This window comes from Sorex araneus, chromosome 6 (assembly GCF_027595985.1).
Source record: "Sorex araneus isolate mSorAra2 chromosome 6, mSorAra2.pri, whole genome shotgun sequence".
Classification (NCBI taxonomy): Eukaryota; Metazoa; Chordata; class Mammalia; order Eulipotyphla; family Soricidae; genus Sorex; species Sorex araneus.
Genome location: NC_073307.1, coordinates 138,264,564 through 138,279,756, shown reverse-complemented (window position 1 = coordinate 138,279,756; position 15,193 = coordinate 138,264,564). Strand labels below are relative to the sequence as shown.

General features: G+C 48.1%; 1 protein-coding gene across 6 annotated transcripts in view; it reads right to left on the bottom strand.

The window, feature by feature from the left end:
• PRR5L (proline rich 5 like) overlaps positions 1 to 15,193 on the bottom strand; it is a 203,795-nt gene that overhangs the window by 47,402 nt on the left and 141,200 nt on the right. The gene's annotated exons all lie outside the window — the stretch shown is intronic.

Sequence of the window (15,193 nt, the reverse complement as noted above, 5' to 3'; positions counted from 1 at the left end):
CCTGGTCTTTTAAGTCACTGTTCTATGGCCCTTGGTGGACAAGTCGGTAATCTACAGTGACTGTTAGAAAATAAATTCTGGGAGGGGAGTTTGGGGCCACACCCAGCACTGCTCAGGGGTTATTCCTGGTTCTACAGTCAGGAATCCCTCCTTGGCAGTACATGGGGGACCATGTGGGATGCTGGGGATCGAACCCAGGTTGAGCACATGCAAGGCAAGAGCCCTACCTGCTGTACTATCGCTCCAGCCCCGACTCTTAGAAAAGCCTCTTCTCTGAACCTTCCCTAAATTAGCCAGATTAGTGACTAGACAGAATGCTTGCTGCAGCCATATGTGGGTATCCGTATAAGTGCACACCAATAAATCAGTCACTAGGAAACTAAGGTTAACGGGTAGCACAGGGTTTAGAGCACATTGCCTTACATGTGGTTGACCCTGGTATGATCCCTAGCACCACACAATGTTCCGAGTGTCAAAGGGTGGAGCAGCCCTGGAGGCCCCAGAGCACTTATTGGGGGGCCCAAGTGATCCTCAGGACAGAACTTGGGTAGGTCACCACAGGGCACAAGCAGCACACACTCAACCCCATCTGAGCACTATTTGGGAACCCCCTAAACCCCAAATTACAGTTCATTCATACTACAGAATGCTAGGACATTAGGAAAAACATAGTGAAGACATGATCTAAGTAGTGTTAACAGAGGATCTCCTACTCTAAGTTAAAAAAAAGGGCAGGATATTTGAACTTATACAATATGAACGCATTCATCCAATCTATGTGATTGAGTTTCCAACACACCCTTTCAACTTGAAGCACGATTTTTTTTAAAAATATGGAATTCAATGATACTCAGTTCTGTTTGAGCAAACCAAAAATACCTGAGCTATACTGAACCAATGTTGCAGGAAATGCTGCTAGGTAATGTGCAGCTCAGGAACAGCCAACCATAGAGATAGCTCCAATGGATTGCAGGCCCAGGGCGGAAACTCAGACACAACATGACTCCAAGCACGGTCAGCCCTGAGCAGAGAGGTGAGGGTGCACATCTTTCTCCCAGCACTCCTGGGTGTGGCTCACCCGCCACAATTTTTTTTTTTTTTTTTTTTGCTTTTTGAGTCACACCTGGTGAAGCACAGGGGTTACTCCTGGCTTTGCACTCAGGAATCACCCTTGGCGGTGCTCAGGGGACCATATGGGATGCTGGGAATCGAACCCAGGTCAGCCGCGTGCAAGGCAAACGCCCTACCCGCTGTGCTATTGCTTCAGCCCCGCCACAAAATTTTTTTAAAAAAGGAAAAAGAGTACTTAATCTTGAGTATCCTGGGATTACAATTTGGTATATATCCATGGGAAAGACTCTTTAAATATCCAGAGGGAACATCTATAAAAATTCTTGGGAATTTTCTTTTCTTTTCTTTTCTTTTCTTTCATGGGGGGAGGAGTGTGGTTGGGCCAGACAGGGCTGTGCTCAGGGCTTACAGCTAGCTGGGCGCAGGGCTTACTGCTGGCTGGATGCAGGGGAATCAGGTGCCATGGACAGAACAAGGGTAGGACACATGGAAGGGAAGCACTTTTCTTGCTTTGTATCATCTTTCTGGCTCTGTAAAGTAAAATCTAAAGCGTTTTTCCCTTCGCAGATGATCTATAACCTTATGACATCATCAATCTTATGACGAGGCATGACTCTAGAATCTATCTAGACTACCTTTGGGGCTAGTGTAGTAAACAGGTTCAAAGAATAGCATCTTGCATTTTTGTTTTAAAGAGGGGCCTGCCCCATGGTGCAGGGGGGCGGGCAGGGCTCAGGGCCACTCCCCCGAGTGATGGTGCCACTAGCCAAGCCATGTGGCAGTTCCGTGCTTGGGTCAGTGATGCAGTTCTTCCTTGGCTGGTGGTGCTGGGGACCACCAGGACCACACCGATGATAATCAGAGACCCCGGGGGCTACACTGATGGTACATGCAGGTATGTATTTGGTTGGGGAGGGCACATGAAGTGCCAGGGATCAAACTCAGACCCTCACATGTGCAAGACACATGGCCCCTCCCCTCTGTGCTACCTCCCTGGCCCCGGCACCTTCATTTTAAAGCACACATCCATTTTATTAGTTTGTTTTGGGCCACACCTGGTTGTGGCCAGGGCTGACTTCTGACTGTCCTCAGGGATCACTCCTGGATGTGTTTCGAGGACTATGTGTGATGCCAAGAAATCGGCCGCCTGCAAGGCAAGCCCATGGTACTATCTCTCCAACCCCACACAAACATTTTAAAAGTGAGCATTTTAAGTATTTACATTTAAGCACCAAAGCACTCCTCCTTTTTCTCTCTCTAGTGTCGGGGTGCGGGGGTATGAAGGTGGCAGTGTGCATCATCAGTACCAGGAAACAGGCTGGCCATGGGTGTTAATGGAGAACCCGACAGAGCCCTGATAATCTGCTGGTCTAGACCTAACTAATGCTGGTGAGCTGGGCCCGGGAAAAGGAGGAGGAGGAAGGCACGGCTGGTGGAGCCGAGCAGACTGGCACTGAGTCAGAACCTGATGTTTTGTTTCTTTACAAGAAACAGGCGCTTCTGGAAAACTCTCCAAAGACTTGGCTGAACTGAGAGAGAGGGACATCCCACCCTCTACTTTATTTATTTGTTGTTGTTGTTGTTGTTTTTGCTTTTTAGGTCACACCCAGAATGCACAGGGGTTACTCCTGGCTCTGCACTCAGGAATTACCCCTGGTGGTGTTCGGGGGACCATATGGGACACTGGGAATCGAACCCAGGTCAGCCGCGTGCAAGGCAAACGCCCTACCCGTTGTGCTATGACTCCAGCCCCACCACCCTCTGCTTTAATGTACCATCTCCAGGGGGTGCCCCTTCTCGGATGCTCCCCTTCAAAACAGGAAGGCACCACTGACAGATAATAGGGACTCCATGAAGAAATTAATCAAATCACAACCCCTGACTGGAAGCCTGCCGCGTGTTGGCCAGGTTCAGGATGCTACAGGAAGACGAGCCCAAGAATTTCTCCCCACTGGGCAACTTCTCCAGAAACGAGAGGGAAAGAGGCAAAGCCCAAAACACCTAGATTCCGAGGCACAACGCTCCCTGCAATGAATCTCGGCAAGTCAACCAGCTCTGGGGCCACAGAGACAGTACAAAGATCATCTCACATTCAGTTAGTCCCCGTTCAGCCTGCAGAATCACTTGGTTCAGCCCGGCCAGGATGACCCTGGCCCCACAGGACCTGAACAGCACTGTATTCTCAGGCTTCCTGTTGAACCTCCCACCCTGTGGGCCAAGAATTTCTAGGAGGGTCCCCTAGAAATGAGCACCTCTTTGGGAAACTTCTTCCTACCCGCCCCTCCCCCCCCACCACCACTACCACACACACCCACTAATTTAGCAGCTTAGCTCAGCAAGTTTCCTCAACAAGAGAGAAGAGCGGAAGAAAGTGAGCAGAACTCAAGAGCCCGTGGTTTGTGGTTCTCTGGACATGAAGGAGATCAAAGCCCCAATTCCCGAGCTCCAGGACACACGTTTCCCGCTCAGCACAGAGACGCGACCAGCCTCTCTTCCACTTTTCCTCGTCCTTCCTCGCTGGCAACAGGAAAGTAATTGATACTAGAATGGAAAGAACACTAACAACAGTCAGGACTCCAGGCAGGGAGGTAGCCTGTCTCCCTTGAAGGCTGTTTCATCTCCCTGGGCCTTGTCCAGCAGACAGTCACCACGGTGCTGGGCAAGGTCCCTGAACTTCCTCTTTTGAGCCTGGAACAAAATGTGAAGCCACAGGGGCATTTCGAGGAAACTGACCCGAGGAGGTGACTAAGGAGATGACATGCAGTCAGCACAGGCCCGCTAGGGGAGGAGCAGCCTTGAGTGCAACGGGGTGGCAGTGCTGGTGGTGGCAGCAGCGGTGATGGCCTAGGTCTGAAGCCCGTCGCTAGCAAAACCCTTTGCCAGTGAGCTGTACAGATTAGTCCCTTGTACTTGCTTCCTCAAATGGGTTCCGGGGTACTGAGGATCATCACATGGGAAGCTGAGTTCATCCTAAAAATTGTTCGTCAGATCTTGCCACATTCGACAGAGAAGAAGCCGGGCGTTCTGGTGAGCAAGGTGGCCAGAGAATGCTCCGGACCCAAGACCGGGCCAGCAACACCGGGGATCCAGATGGAGGAGGTGCAGCCACCACACCTTCTCCAGATGGAGCCCTGGCGACACTGAGCAGCAACTAACACGGCTCTGGGATCCGGGACTGGGACAACTCCGAACTGAACTGTGCGGCCACTAACGCGGCCACGCGACCTTTTATAAAAACTGAAAACATACAATCTTTTAATGGAAAACTAATTATCAAATGCTTCCTTGGTAGTAGGGCTGTCTTTCTTGGGGAAATTCCAACAACAATAGTGAGTTTTTGTATTGAAATATGGAACGTAATCAAGGTAAAGAGAAAATGAAGTGAAATTCATCAGTTATACAGTAGGGGGTGAGGGGGCGGGGGCGGGGGTATACTGGGATTTTTGGTGGTGGAATATGGGCACTGGTGAATGGATGGGTGTTTGAATATTGTATAACTGAGACATAAACCTGAGAACTTTGTAACTTTCCACATGGTGATTCAATAAAAATTAAAAAAAAAATGGTTCGTCAACTGCTGGTCCATGAGCCAGTGCTGAGCCACATTTGCAGTAAGGTTGCAAACCATTAGCCCACAGCCGGTCCATGGACCAGTATGCGGGACAGGTGCCCATGCGCAGGTGCAAAGAGATTGAAGGACACTGTCCTAGTTTCCAGAGCCCCCTTGAGTTGTGCCAGCATCTGCCAGCACCACTGTTCTGACAGTGGTGACATTAAGGACAGAACCCCACCCCACTGCTCCACAGCATCATCTGCAAAGCAGGTCCTGCCCAGGCATTAAAGATCCAGGTGAAACTCACAAAGGCCCAAATATGTGAGTCAGGTTTCCTCCTTCCCCCACCAATCCCCCCTCAAAAAAAAGATGGAGGTCAGACAGTGACAGACGAGAGGAAAGGATTTCAAGACTTGGAAAAGTAAGTCCCACTTCCTGTTTCATACACTGTACTTCTGTGCTGGGTCTCACTTAAAAACGGAATCCCCGTATCTACTGTGCCCAAAGCAGAAGGAAGTGGAGGGCTTGAGAATCATGGGAAGGAAATGAGTAAGTGGGACCCAGATCCAGAGGGAAATGGGGCATGCAATTCAGTCAGAAGCTGAAAGGGTCATTAGTGGTGGGGGGAGGGGGAAAAGGGGAGCTTGGTCTGTATTGTCTCACCGCCCCCTCCCTCACAGCTGACCTGGTGCAAAACGGCGGGCAGGATTTCCTGCCATCATGCAGACCCAACGATCTCGGGAGAGGAGGTCTAGAGAGAGAAATCACTCCGGGTAAGAGCCACAATCTCCCTGGCACCCAGGACAAGAGCCAGGGCAGCAAGTTCCCCAGGAACAAGTGTAGGATAACATTGGTTTGTCCTTTCTCCCTTGTCACAGGGAGCTTAGGTTTATTGGGTTACACCCACCACAATGCTCCCGAGTCACTCCCATTCCTTGGCTTATCTGTAAACTCTTCTCTGTGCTCTCTTCCCCAACCTGTCTATCACCTCTTTCCCTAATCAGACTCTGTTAACTCGTAAGGTCAAGTCCTTCTAAGGACACTTGACTTGTATTCATGTATTGCCTTTCTCCTCTCCTTATGTCTTTTGCATAGTTTACTTTAAAGCAATGTCCTTTTTGTATAGACACAGGAAGACAGTTAATATTATGCTTTTGTAACTTGCGAGTTACCTGACTCCAAATAATATTCACTCCCAGGCATTTGCTTTCTCTCCTTTTTTGTTCTTTTTGGGTCACACCCCGTGATGCAAAGGGGTTACTCCTGGCTCATGCACTCAGGAATTACCCCTGGCAGTGCTCAGGGGACCATATGGGATACTGAGAATCAAACCCGGGTCAGCCACACGCAAGGCAAACCAAGACAAACGCTCTACCTGCTGTGCTATCACTCCAGCCCAAGACATTTGCTTTCTTGACGTAAACCTCAGTTTCCCTTAGTTCCTAGCACCCCAAAAGCAGGGTGCACTCCAATAAGGGACTGAATGGACCCAGGACAAGCTGTGAGCTACCCTGGCATCAAACTGGGCCATGCCAAAGCACCATAATACTTAACTAAAAGTTAAGAGCATGGCTATAGACAAATGCTGTCATGATCCAGAAAGTAACGACGACATTAGGACCCTGCTGGAGTTAGGTAAGACTAATCTGGCCTGAGCGCTGTAGCCTCTGTAGCAGAGAGCCCCAGGAGAGCAAGTCCATAAGCTCAATGTATCTCTTCCTGTGTCCATGCAAAATGACTAATATTATGAATGTATGTTTGTTGGACTAAGGAAAGGAGAAACACACCCATAATTGGAATTTCAGTCTTGGGAGAGTCATCTTGCTGGATGAGAATCTGTCCTAGAAGAAGCTTCCCCTGAGGGAAAGACTTTACCCCTGTTGATTGTGAGCCCCACCTATGTGTAAGTTCCAAATCCCTCATGCTTTGGGATTTAACTAGGCTATAAGAGTGGGATGGGGGAGCCAGAAGGAGAATGAGGTGGGCCAGAAGAAGAATGAAGGGGGATGCAGAAAGAGAATGAAGTAGCATAGAGGAGGAAGAGGCAGGAGGAGAATCAGAGGAGAATGGAGATGGGAGTGGAATAAACTGCAAATGAGACCAACCAGCCTGGCCCTCGTTCCTTCCTTCACCTGCCCATCACCATGGGCCTCCCCTGGGTGGGGAAAGCAGCGTGAGACCACCGAACACAGGCGGTGAGAGAGAGCGCCGCGACCCTTTAGTAAATACACAGACAAGGAAGCTGCTCAACGCTGCATGCCACAAGGCTAAGGTGTCACCAGCCCCAGCTGATGTCAAATCTGACTGTGCCCTTTGGAAATGAGGGGCTGCTCCAGGTATCCAAGGTCCTGGGTATTGGATCCCCACAGTGCAAGGACAGCAGAGGGTGTCCAGGGCCCTGCACCCAACTCTGCAGCCAGCCCAAGGGTGAGAGATGCCGAAAGTGCCCATCATCTCACTTCTGAGACAGGACAAGGAGGCAACACCTTTCTTATCATTTTATTTTGGGGTCATATCCTGGTGTACTCAGGCCTTACTCCTGGCTCTAAGTTCAGGGAGCACTCTTGGGCGGGGCTCAGGGGGATCATATGTGGTACCAGGGACAGAATCCAGGTCAGCCATGTGCAAGGCAAGCGCCTTACCCTTTGTATGATCTGTCTGGCCCCCAAAAGACAGCATTTTATTTTTAGTTTTTGGATCACTTCCAGCAATGCTCAGGGGTCATTCCTAGCCCTACGCTCAGGAATTACTCCTCACAGTGCTTGTGGGACCATACAGAATGCTTGGGATTGAACCCAGGTTGCATGTGTGTAAGGCAAGCACCTTGCCCGCTGTACTATCTCTCCAGACACTAAGAGGCAGCATCTTTGAAGCAACTACACATGAAAAGGTTCCATGTCTCCTCTGGATTATCCCAAGGGGGACTCCTGGAGGTGGTGTCCATGACTCAGACGTAATGCTAGGACTCTCTCCTGTCTCTGGAACACCAGTGTATTTCACCGTTGGCAGTGAAAAGGAGGGGAGAAACTGACAAAAGATCATCTGTTGAGTTCCTGACTATGGCCCCACGCTAGGCACTAAGCATCCTAATAGCCTCTCAGGTAAAAACCTTCCCTCATTTTTCAGGTGAAGAGATTAATGTGGAGTATTTTTTCTCAGTGGGTCCAGCATTGTCAGTGTGAACTCCACAAAGAGGTCTGGATCTTTAGGAGAAGTGCCCAGAATCCTAAATTCTGTCAGCCAACTACCACATGGGTCAGCCTTTCCCTCCCATCCTGAGTCTAGTCTGTTTCTTCACTACTGCAGACACCTTCACTGTGGCATGTCAATATGTAGATAGGCAGAACAATCTGGGCCCCAAAGAAAAGACTCTTCCTTTAGTCCATGCCAGTGGGGGTCCCCAGAAAACCATGACCCTATACCTCCTGATCCATTCACATATCCATGCTTGAGACATCAACATAAGTCATTCATGCATCTATGCCTGAGATATTAACATGATCCATTTATGTATGTATACCTGAGACAACATGACCCATGCATGCATATATGCCTGAGATATCAACATGACCCATGCATGCATATATGCTTAGATATCAACATGACCCATGCATGCATATATGCCTGAGTTATCAGCATGACCCATAGATGCATATGTGACTGAGGTATCATCACGATCCATGCACACAGAGATATCAACATGACCTATGCATGCATATATGCCTGAGATATCAACATAACTCATGCACGTGTATATATGACTGAGATATCAACATCACCCATGCATGCATCTATGACTGGGGCATCAACATGGTTCATGAACACATCTATGTCCTGGTCATTAACCCATGACCCATGCAAACAACTATGCCCAGGACATCAACATGACCCACGCATGTATTTCTGCTCGAGACAGCAACATTACCCATTCATACATAGATTTATCCCAGGACATCAAGTTGACCCAGCATGCATCATGTCTGAGACATCAGCATGACCCATATGTACATCTCTGCCCGGGATATGAAGCTTCAGTGTGGATACTGCCAACACTGTGTGCCTTTTGTAGTCACTTCCTATGTGTTTTAGAACATTTGATTAAAATCCCAGCGTGGCTACTCAATAGCTGCATAGTGGGCAAAGAAATCCAGCACACACACCGCCCCCACACACACCACCATCTCTAAGATTCTCCTCCCTCACTGCTAACACAGGACTAGTTCCTGTCTCAGATGGGTTCAGTGATACCTTTGAAAATAGTGAAGGGACCGGAAGTACTTAGGACAAAACCTGCTCAGACTCATCACGAAGCACAGGTCCACTGTTATCTCTTCTTCAGGGCTCTCCCCTGGTGCTGTTCTACCTTGCTGACCCGCAGGCTGAATCTGGGCTCCTTGTCTTCCCATCTGCTCCTCCTACTGTGACCAACAGATTCCCTGAACTGAGCTGGAAAGTGTGTGTGTGTGTGTGTGTGTGTGTGTGTGTGTGTGTGTGTATGTGTGTGCAGAGGAGGGAGAGGGTTGAGGGTTTTGAAGGGGACTTCCCTTTGGGGATTCAGGTAGTCTCCTGGTTTAAAGAAAGGACATTTTGAGTTGGCTCTGTCACCGATCAAGCCTAATTCTTGGAACCTCCTCTTGAAAAAAATCTCTGGGGTTTCCTTCCCACCCACCACCCCCTTCTCAGCAAGAATAGATGCAGGGAGGTTGGAGGGAGAAGGAAAATGTAAGCTTCCTGCCTCAAGGCCAGCTGCAGACAGATAACTCATCTCTGGTTTCCGGAAGCCTCATCTCTGACCATTAATTTCTGCAGAAAAAAAAATCCTCCTGGAAAGAAGGGGTGGGCAAGAATGGGGAAAGCAGTAGGGAGAAAGACTGGGGTTCAGTTTTCCACCTGCACACCCTGCCTTTTTCAGCTGAGGCATATTTTCTCCTAAATCTAATTACTTGGCCATCCCCCGAACTCCTGGAGCAATCTATTCAGCCAGTGCCCAGTGGAAAATAGAGTACTCTGCAGTTAGCTCCTCTCTCTCTCACACACACACACCACCCCCCCTTCAAGAGCAAGAACCCTCCAGCTCCACAGACGCCTGGCACCCCTTACGACAAACACCCAAAGAATAAAAGAATCCCCGATCCCCACTCTCTGTACACTCCCCTCAGGCAAGCAAAAAGCAAAAGCCCCTTTCAGACTCTCCTTGCTTAAACCTGCTAGTTCTTAGAACCAGCAAACCTAAACCATCACTGTGACATTTTCTAATTCTTTCTTCTTGGTCTCACAGAGTCCCTAGGAGAGTTATCTGAAAATGAGAGATACAGAGACAGAGAAAGCCTGAGACAGAGACAGAGAGAGTCTGTGCCACCATTTGGTCACTCTCATTCCTGGAAGAATGTATAACCCAAACCTCTAATCCAAAGAGGCTCCCCATGGCCAAACGCAGCCCTGGCATGACTGAGGTGGGGAGGGGCCTGAGCAACCACATCCATGGCCAGTGAAGACCTTAAAACCAGAAAAGAGCCAGGACCAACCAGCCCTCACTGGGGCAGATGGAACTTCAGGGTCAGCAGGACTGTGCCGTCATGACTCAGGATTTCACGAGACTAGGTCCGCTCTGAAAGGGAATTTTTCCTTGCCTCCAGGGGCATAACCAATGTGCAAGCTGTTTTCTAAGGCTGTGTCAAAGGCAAATACTGTGATTTATGGTCTTCCTGTTGTCAGATCATATGCCCTGACTTTCAATTAAGGAAAATTTCGCCTTTTGACTAAGGTGTGACGTTCCTGATGAATTGGTTCTTGAAAGATCACCACATTCTTCTTTTGATGGGTTTTTGAACTTGGCCATCCTGAGTCCCAAGTTCCACCTAACAGCTACTTCAAAGTTCACCTTCTGGGCCAGGAGAGAATAGGGGTTAGGGTACAGGCCTGACATGCACCCAATCTGGGACTGACCATCGTCAGTGTGGTCTTGGTGTCAATTCTTGGCACCACAGAAGATAGCACCACATCTTCGGGCCCTCACATTGACCCACCTTCCCAGGTGGCAAAGTAACACCAGGCACCACTCACTGCGCCTCTCCTAAGCATCATTTGGAACCTTCCTCACCCCCCCCCCACAAATACACTTGCAAAAATGGAAACAAATTCATTTTTAATCACATGCCTTGAAAGAACAGGCCAAATGTTTGTAATGACAGCACTACCATCCCATCACAGCCATACCCAATCACCAACAGTGCACCAGGACCCAGTTACCTACAGCTTGCACCCTCCTGGTTTCCCTTCACATTGCCCACAGTTTCAGTGAATTCACATTTCCCAGACCCCTCCCAACTCCACAGTGAGAAACACAGACAGGGCTGGCTTGGGGGTGAAGCGGAGAAGCTAATTTAGATTTTGACACTGGAGTCGGATAATCCATCAAAGTTTTATTACGGTTCGGCTTGAACAGAATGGAGAACCAAGACACTCATTTCCTCTCGTTCTTTTCTCTGCGGAACGGAGAAACCGCTGGCTCCCCTGGTAAGAACATAGCCTCACCCAAGCTTCAGGTCCGGCACGTTCTTGGGGAAGTATGTCCCCCACATCCCGCTAGTTCAAAGCGAACACATCCTCATGCAGAGTGTGCGAGAAATCTGTATGCGGCACCATCCATCACGCTGCACTGAGTTCCTGCCTGGCCCTGCCCATCCCCGATCACCTCATTACTGCTGAATTTTCACCAAAATTAGGAATGATGGCTAGACTACATTACACACTGGACCCTGTATTAACATTTTCAAAGACGTTTGAAAATGTTAGCATTATGTCAACTCTCCCAGCCACCATGAGATAGATGTACAGTAGTTTGAAAAAAAAGAAGAAGAAGAAGAAGAAAGTTGCCCTAGGTCACACAGCTAGATTAATTTTGATTCCCAGTCTCTGGATCCAAAAGCTATTTTTTAAAGATATTAAAACATCTGTTGAACTTGGTACAGATCTTTTTTCCCAGGAAATGGTCCTGACTGATTGAAAAACAGGATACAAAATTTAGCCTTCTGCCCCTCCATTCCCGTTGTCCTGTGCCCCTTAGCTCACACATACCCTCCCTATCGGCCAGGCCTGTTTAGTTCTATAAACAGGCCAAAAGGAAAAAGAAAAAAGAAAGTCAAAACCCAACTGTCAATTTGAATGTAACCAGAGAGCAGCATGTCTATGTGGGCCCTTTAATTACTGAAATAAGGGGCAATTATGTTTATTTCCCCATAAGCACATGTAGGGTTCAGATCGCCTTATTCAAGTGTGACCTATGGACCTAGGATGCAGTTGAGAGTCTCATTTGCTCCCTGAGTCTCTGGCATGTGACTCATGCCAGAGTCTCCATTCTCACCACCAAAGGCAAAGAAAGCCAAAGAAGATAGAGGGCACAGAAACATGAGTCAAAAAAAAAAAAGCTCTAGACTTTAAACATTCTGACTTTCTGATGGTCTCAATTCACATCTGAGCAAGTAGTTTCAAACCCCAAACTTAAGTACTTCTCACAGCCTAGACACTGCTCATAGCCTACGAGAAAAGACAGCTCCCTACCTCCAATGTGGGGAAAGGAGGGCTAGGGTAGTGTTCTGCTCCTGCAAAGGGTGTTTGGAATCAGAGCCAAGGATGAGAGAGAGGCCCAGGAGACCAGGGAAAAGGAACTATAGCTGAAACACCGACATCATCAGCCAACTCTTCCTTCCAACCTGAAACCTCTCTCTGAAACAACAACCAAGCACAAAGAACACACGTGTTCCACTGAACCAACCTGTCCCACCTCTGTGACTGCCAAAGACCTAAGAGCTAAAGTGATGGTCCTTGGAGAAGGGGCCTTGGGGAGGTTTACATGAGGGCATGAAGACAAAGTCACAGTTGTGGGGTGAGGGTCCTTCTGAGAAGGAGCACCAGAGGGTTTACTCTCTCCCCACTGGATGCACAAAGAGGAGGAGTTCATGGGAGGGTCCAGAAATACAGCCAGACGGTGGCCAGGAAGAGTGTGACCTTAGCAGAACCAAGATGCCCACATCCTCATCATGGACTTCCCACTCCCCAGGACAGTGAGAAATAAGTATCTCTTGCTTAAGCCCCCCCCCCCCCCCCCGCCAGTGCATCGGATTTGTTAGAGAAGCCAGCGCAAACCTGCACAAGTGGGAGATCACACCTGGACTCGACTGTTAATAGTTCTGTGATCTTGGACAAGTTGATTTTGCTTTTCTTAGCCTCAGTCCTCTTCATTTTTAATCACATGCCTTGAAAGAACAGGCCAACAGTCACTCCAGGGGGCCCTGAGGAGGGTGGAGTGAATTGATGTACGTGAAGTACTTTTCCTGGTACCTCCAATTTCGTTTGGTTCCCCTCCCCCCTGCACACGGAGAATCTGGGACTTGCCACCCCATCATTGTACCTCCCCCACGCATGCTGCAGTGGATGTGTAAACAAGCAGTTGTCAAGTTCAGTCAGCCCATAGGTGTGTTTTTGTTCGGTTGGTTTTCTCTTTTTTCCTTTCTTTCTATTTTTTTGGGGGGAGGGGGTGAAGAGGAATACACTCATCAGTGTTCTGGGCTTACTCCTGGCTCTGTGCTCAGGGATGACTCCTGATGAGGCTTAGGGGACCATATGTGGTGCCTGGGATCAACCTGGGTCAGCCACATACAAGGCAAAGGCCCTCCCACTGTACTTGGCTCTGAAGCCCATAGGTGTGTTTTGTTGGCCTATAACAATGGGTGAGGAGAAAGTTTAGATTATTTAATTCACCTTGAAAAGCCAGGAAATGCCACATTAAATCTCAACTTCTGGTCTTTTTGAGAAATAAGAAGGCCCCGCTTTCAATGAGGCAACCCCTTTGACCAGGGTGGGCCTGACCTCTCAGTACCCAGGCCTTAAAGTCCTGCTTGATACCTGCAGGCTTCTAACTTCACAGCAACTGAGGCCCGTGAAATGTGCCATGGGCTAAACTTTTCCTAGCTACCCACAAAGAAAGACTTTGACATGTGTACATTCCCCACCACCAATATCCCTGGTATACCTCCCCCTTTCCCACCCTCCCCCTGCCTCCAGGTGGAAGGATGGGTGTTTGATCATTGTGTGATTGTAACCCAAACATGAAAGCTTGTAACTATATCTCATGGTGAATCATAAAATTTTAAAAAATTTAAAATTAAAAAAATTTGAAAAAATATTGAAGGTAACTAAAACAGAAAGAGAGTATTGTGCAAAGTATCTGCCACACAGGCAGGGGGAGGTGTGGAATGGGGGAAGGTGGTATACTGGGGATTTTGGTGGTGGAAAATGTGCACTGTTGAAGGGATGGGTGTTTGATGACTGTATGATCAAAACTCAAACATAAAAGCCTTGTTACTGTACCTCAGGGTAAATTAATAAAAAAAAGAAAGAAAGAAAAGAAAAGAAATTTAAAAAAAGAAAGAAGAAAGAAAGACTTTGACATGCAATTTCAGGATGGGAGCTGAAGTGAGGAATGACGAGCATGTTGGAGGCACTGCTTTATTTACTTTACTTCTATTATGTGCTCAGGAGCCCTTACCCCAAGATCTTAGTTCTTGGGGCTAAAATTGAGCTCTTACAACTCAGGACTTGGCCGACCTAGCTTTGCCCCTGTCACTCAACTTCTTGGGACCTCAGTTTCTACTTCTGTAAGGAGAGACTTTGAGCTAGATGATCTCTATTGTCTCTTTCCATATATGTATAATTATGATGTGAAATTCAAGTACAGGGGTAGAAATTTAACACAACTCTGTTCATCTCTGAGTTCAGACCATTTTAATGAAAGAAAGCTATTGAGAAACACACACACACACACACACACACACACACACACACACACAAACTCTCAGTGACCCTTAACTGAATGTAAACAGGATTCAAATAATGACCTTGTATATTGTTCTGTCACTTCCAGGGTTGGTTCAGCCCTTCACACACCAGAGAGGAATGAACACCAGGGCATGAAAATACCTGATGTTTGATCGAGTCCCCAGAAGACCGGATTTTGGGACCCTGTCTGCCTCTCTGCCCTCATGTCACCAAAACACGCAACTGCACCACCAGCCAACCCCAGGTGCCCCATGCAGCTGGGTCTACTTTCAGTTCCTTTTTCATTGCCATCACAGGACATGTGTCCTTGTATTTTCCACCACCTAGAGCCAGTTCACATAGTGAATTCCCACGGTCCTCGAGATCACATTCACCTTTCTGGGCCTCCTTGGCAAGAATAAATGATCCTAAGAGTTGCTTTCATCACGACACCTGTATCGTTAATGGTTGTCTCAGTGCTCATTCACATTTCACAGGTGTCACTGACTACCTTCCCAACCGGCTATAAGTTCCAGGAGGGCAGGACCCATGTCTGTGTGTGTTTATTGTATCCCATCAGTACCTGGCCATCAGAATGGTGTATATATACATATACATATATATACACATATGTAGAATGAATCAATAAATGAAAAACAAACATTACTCTCCTAGGAAAATTCTGGATGGCAGTGAACTCCTTAGGAACCATGTCTCTGGAGGGTTGTATTACCCACACATCACAACTGTGGG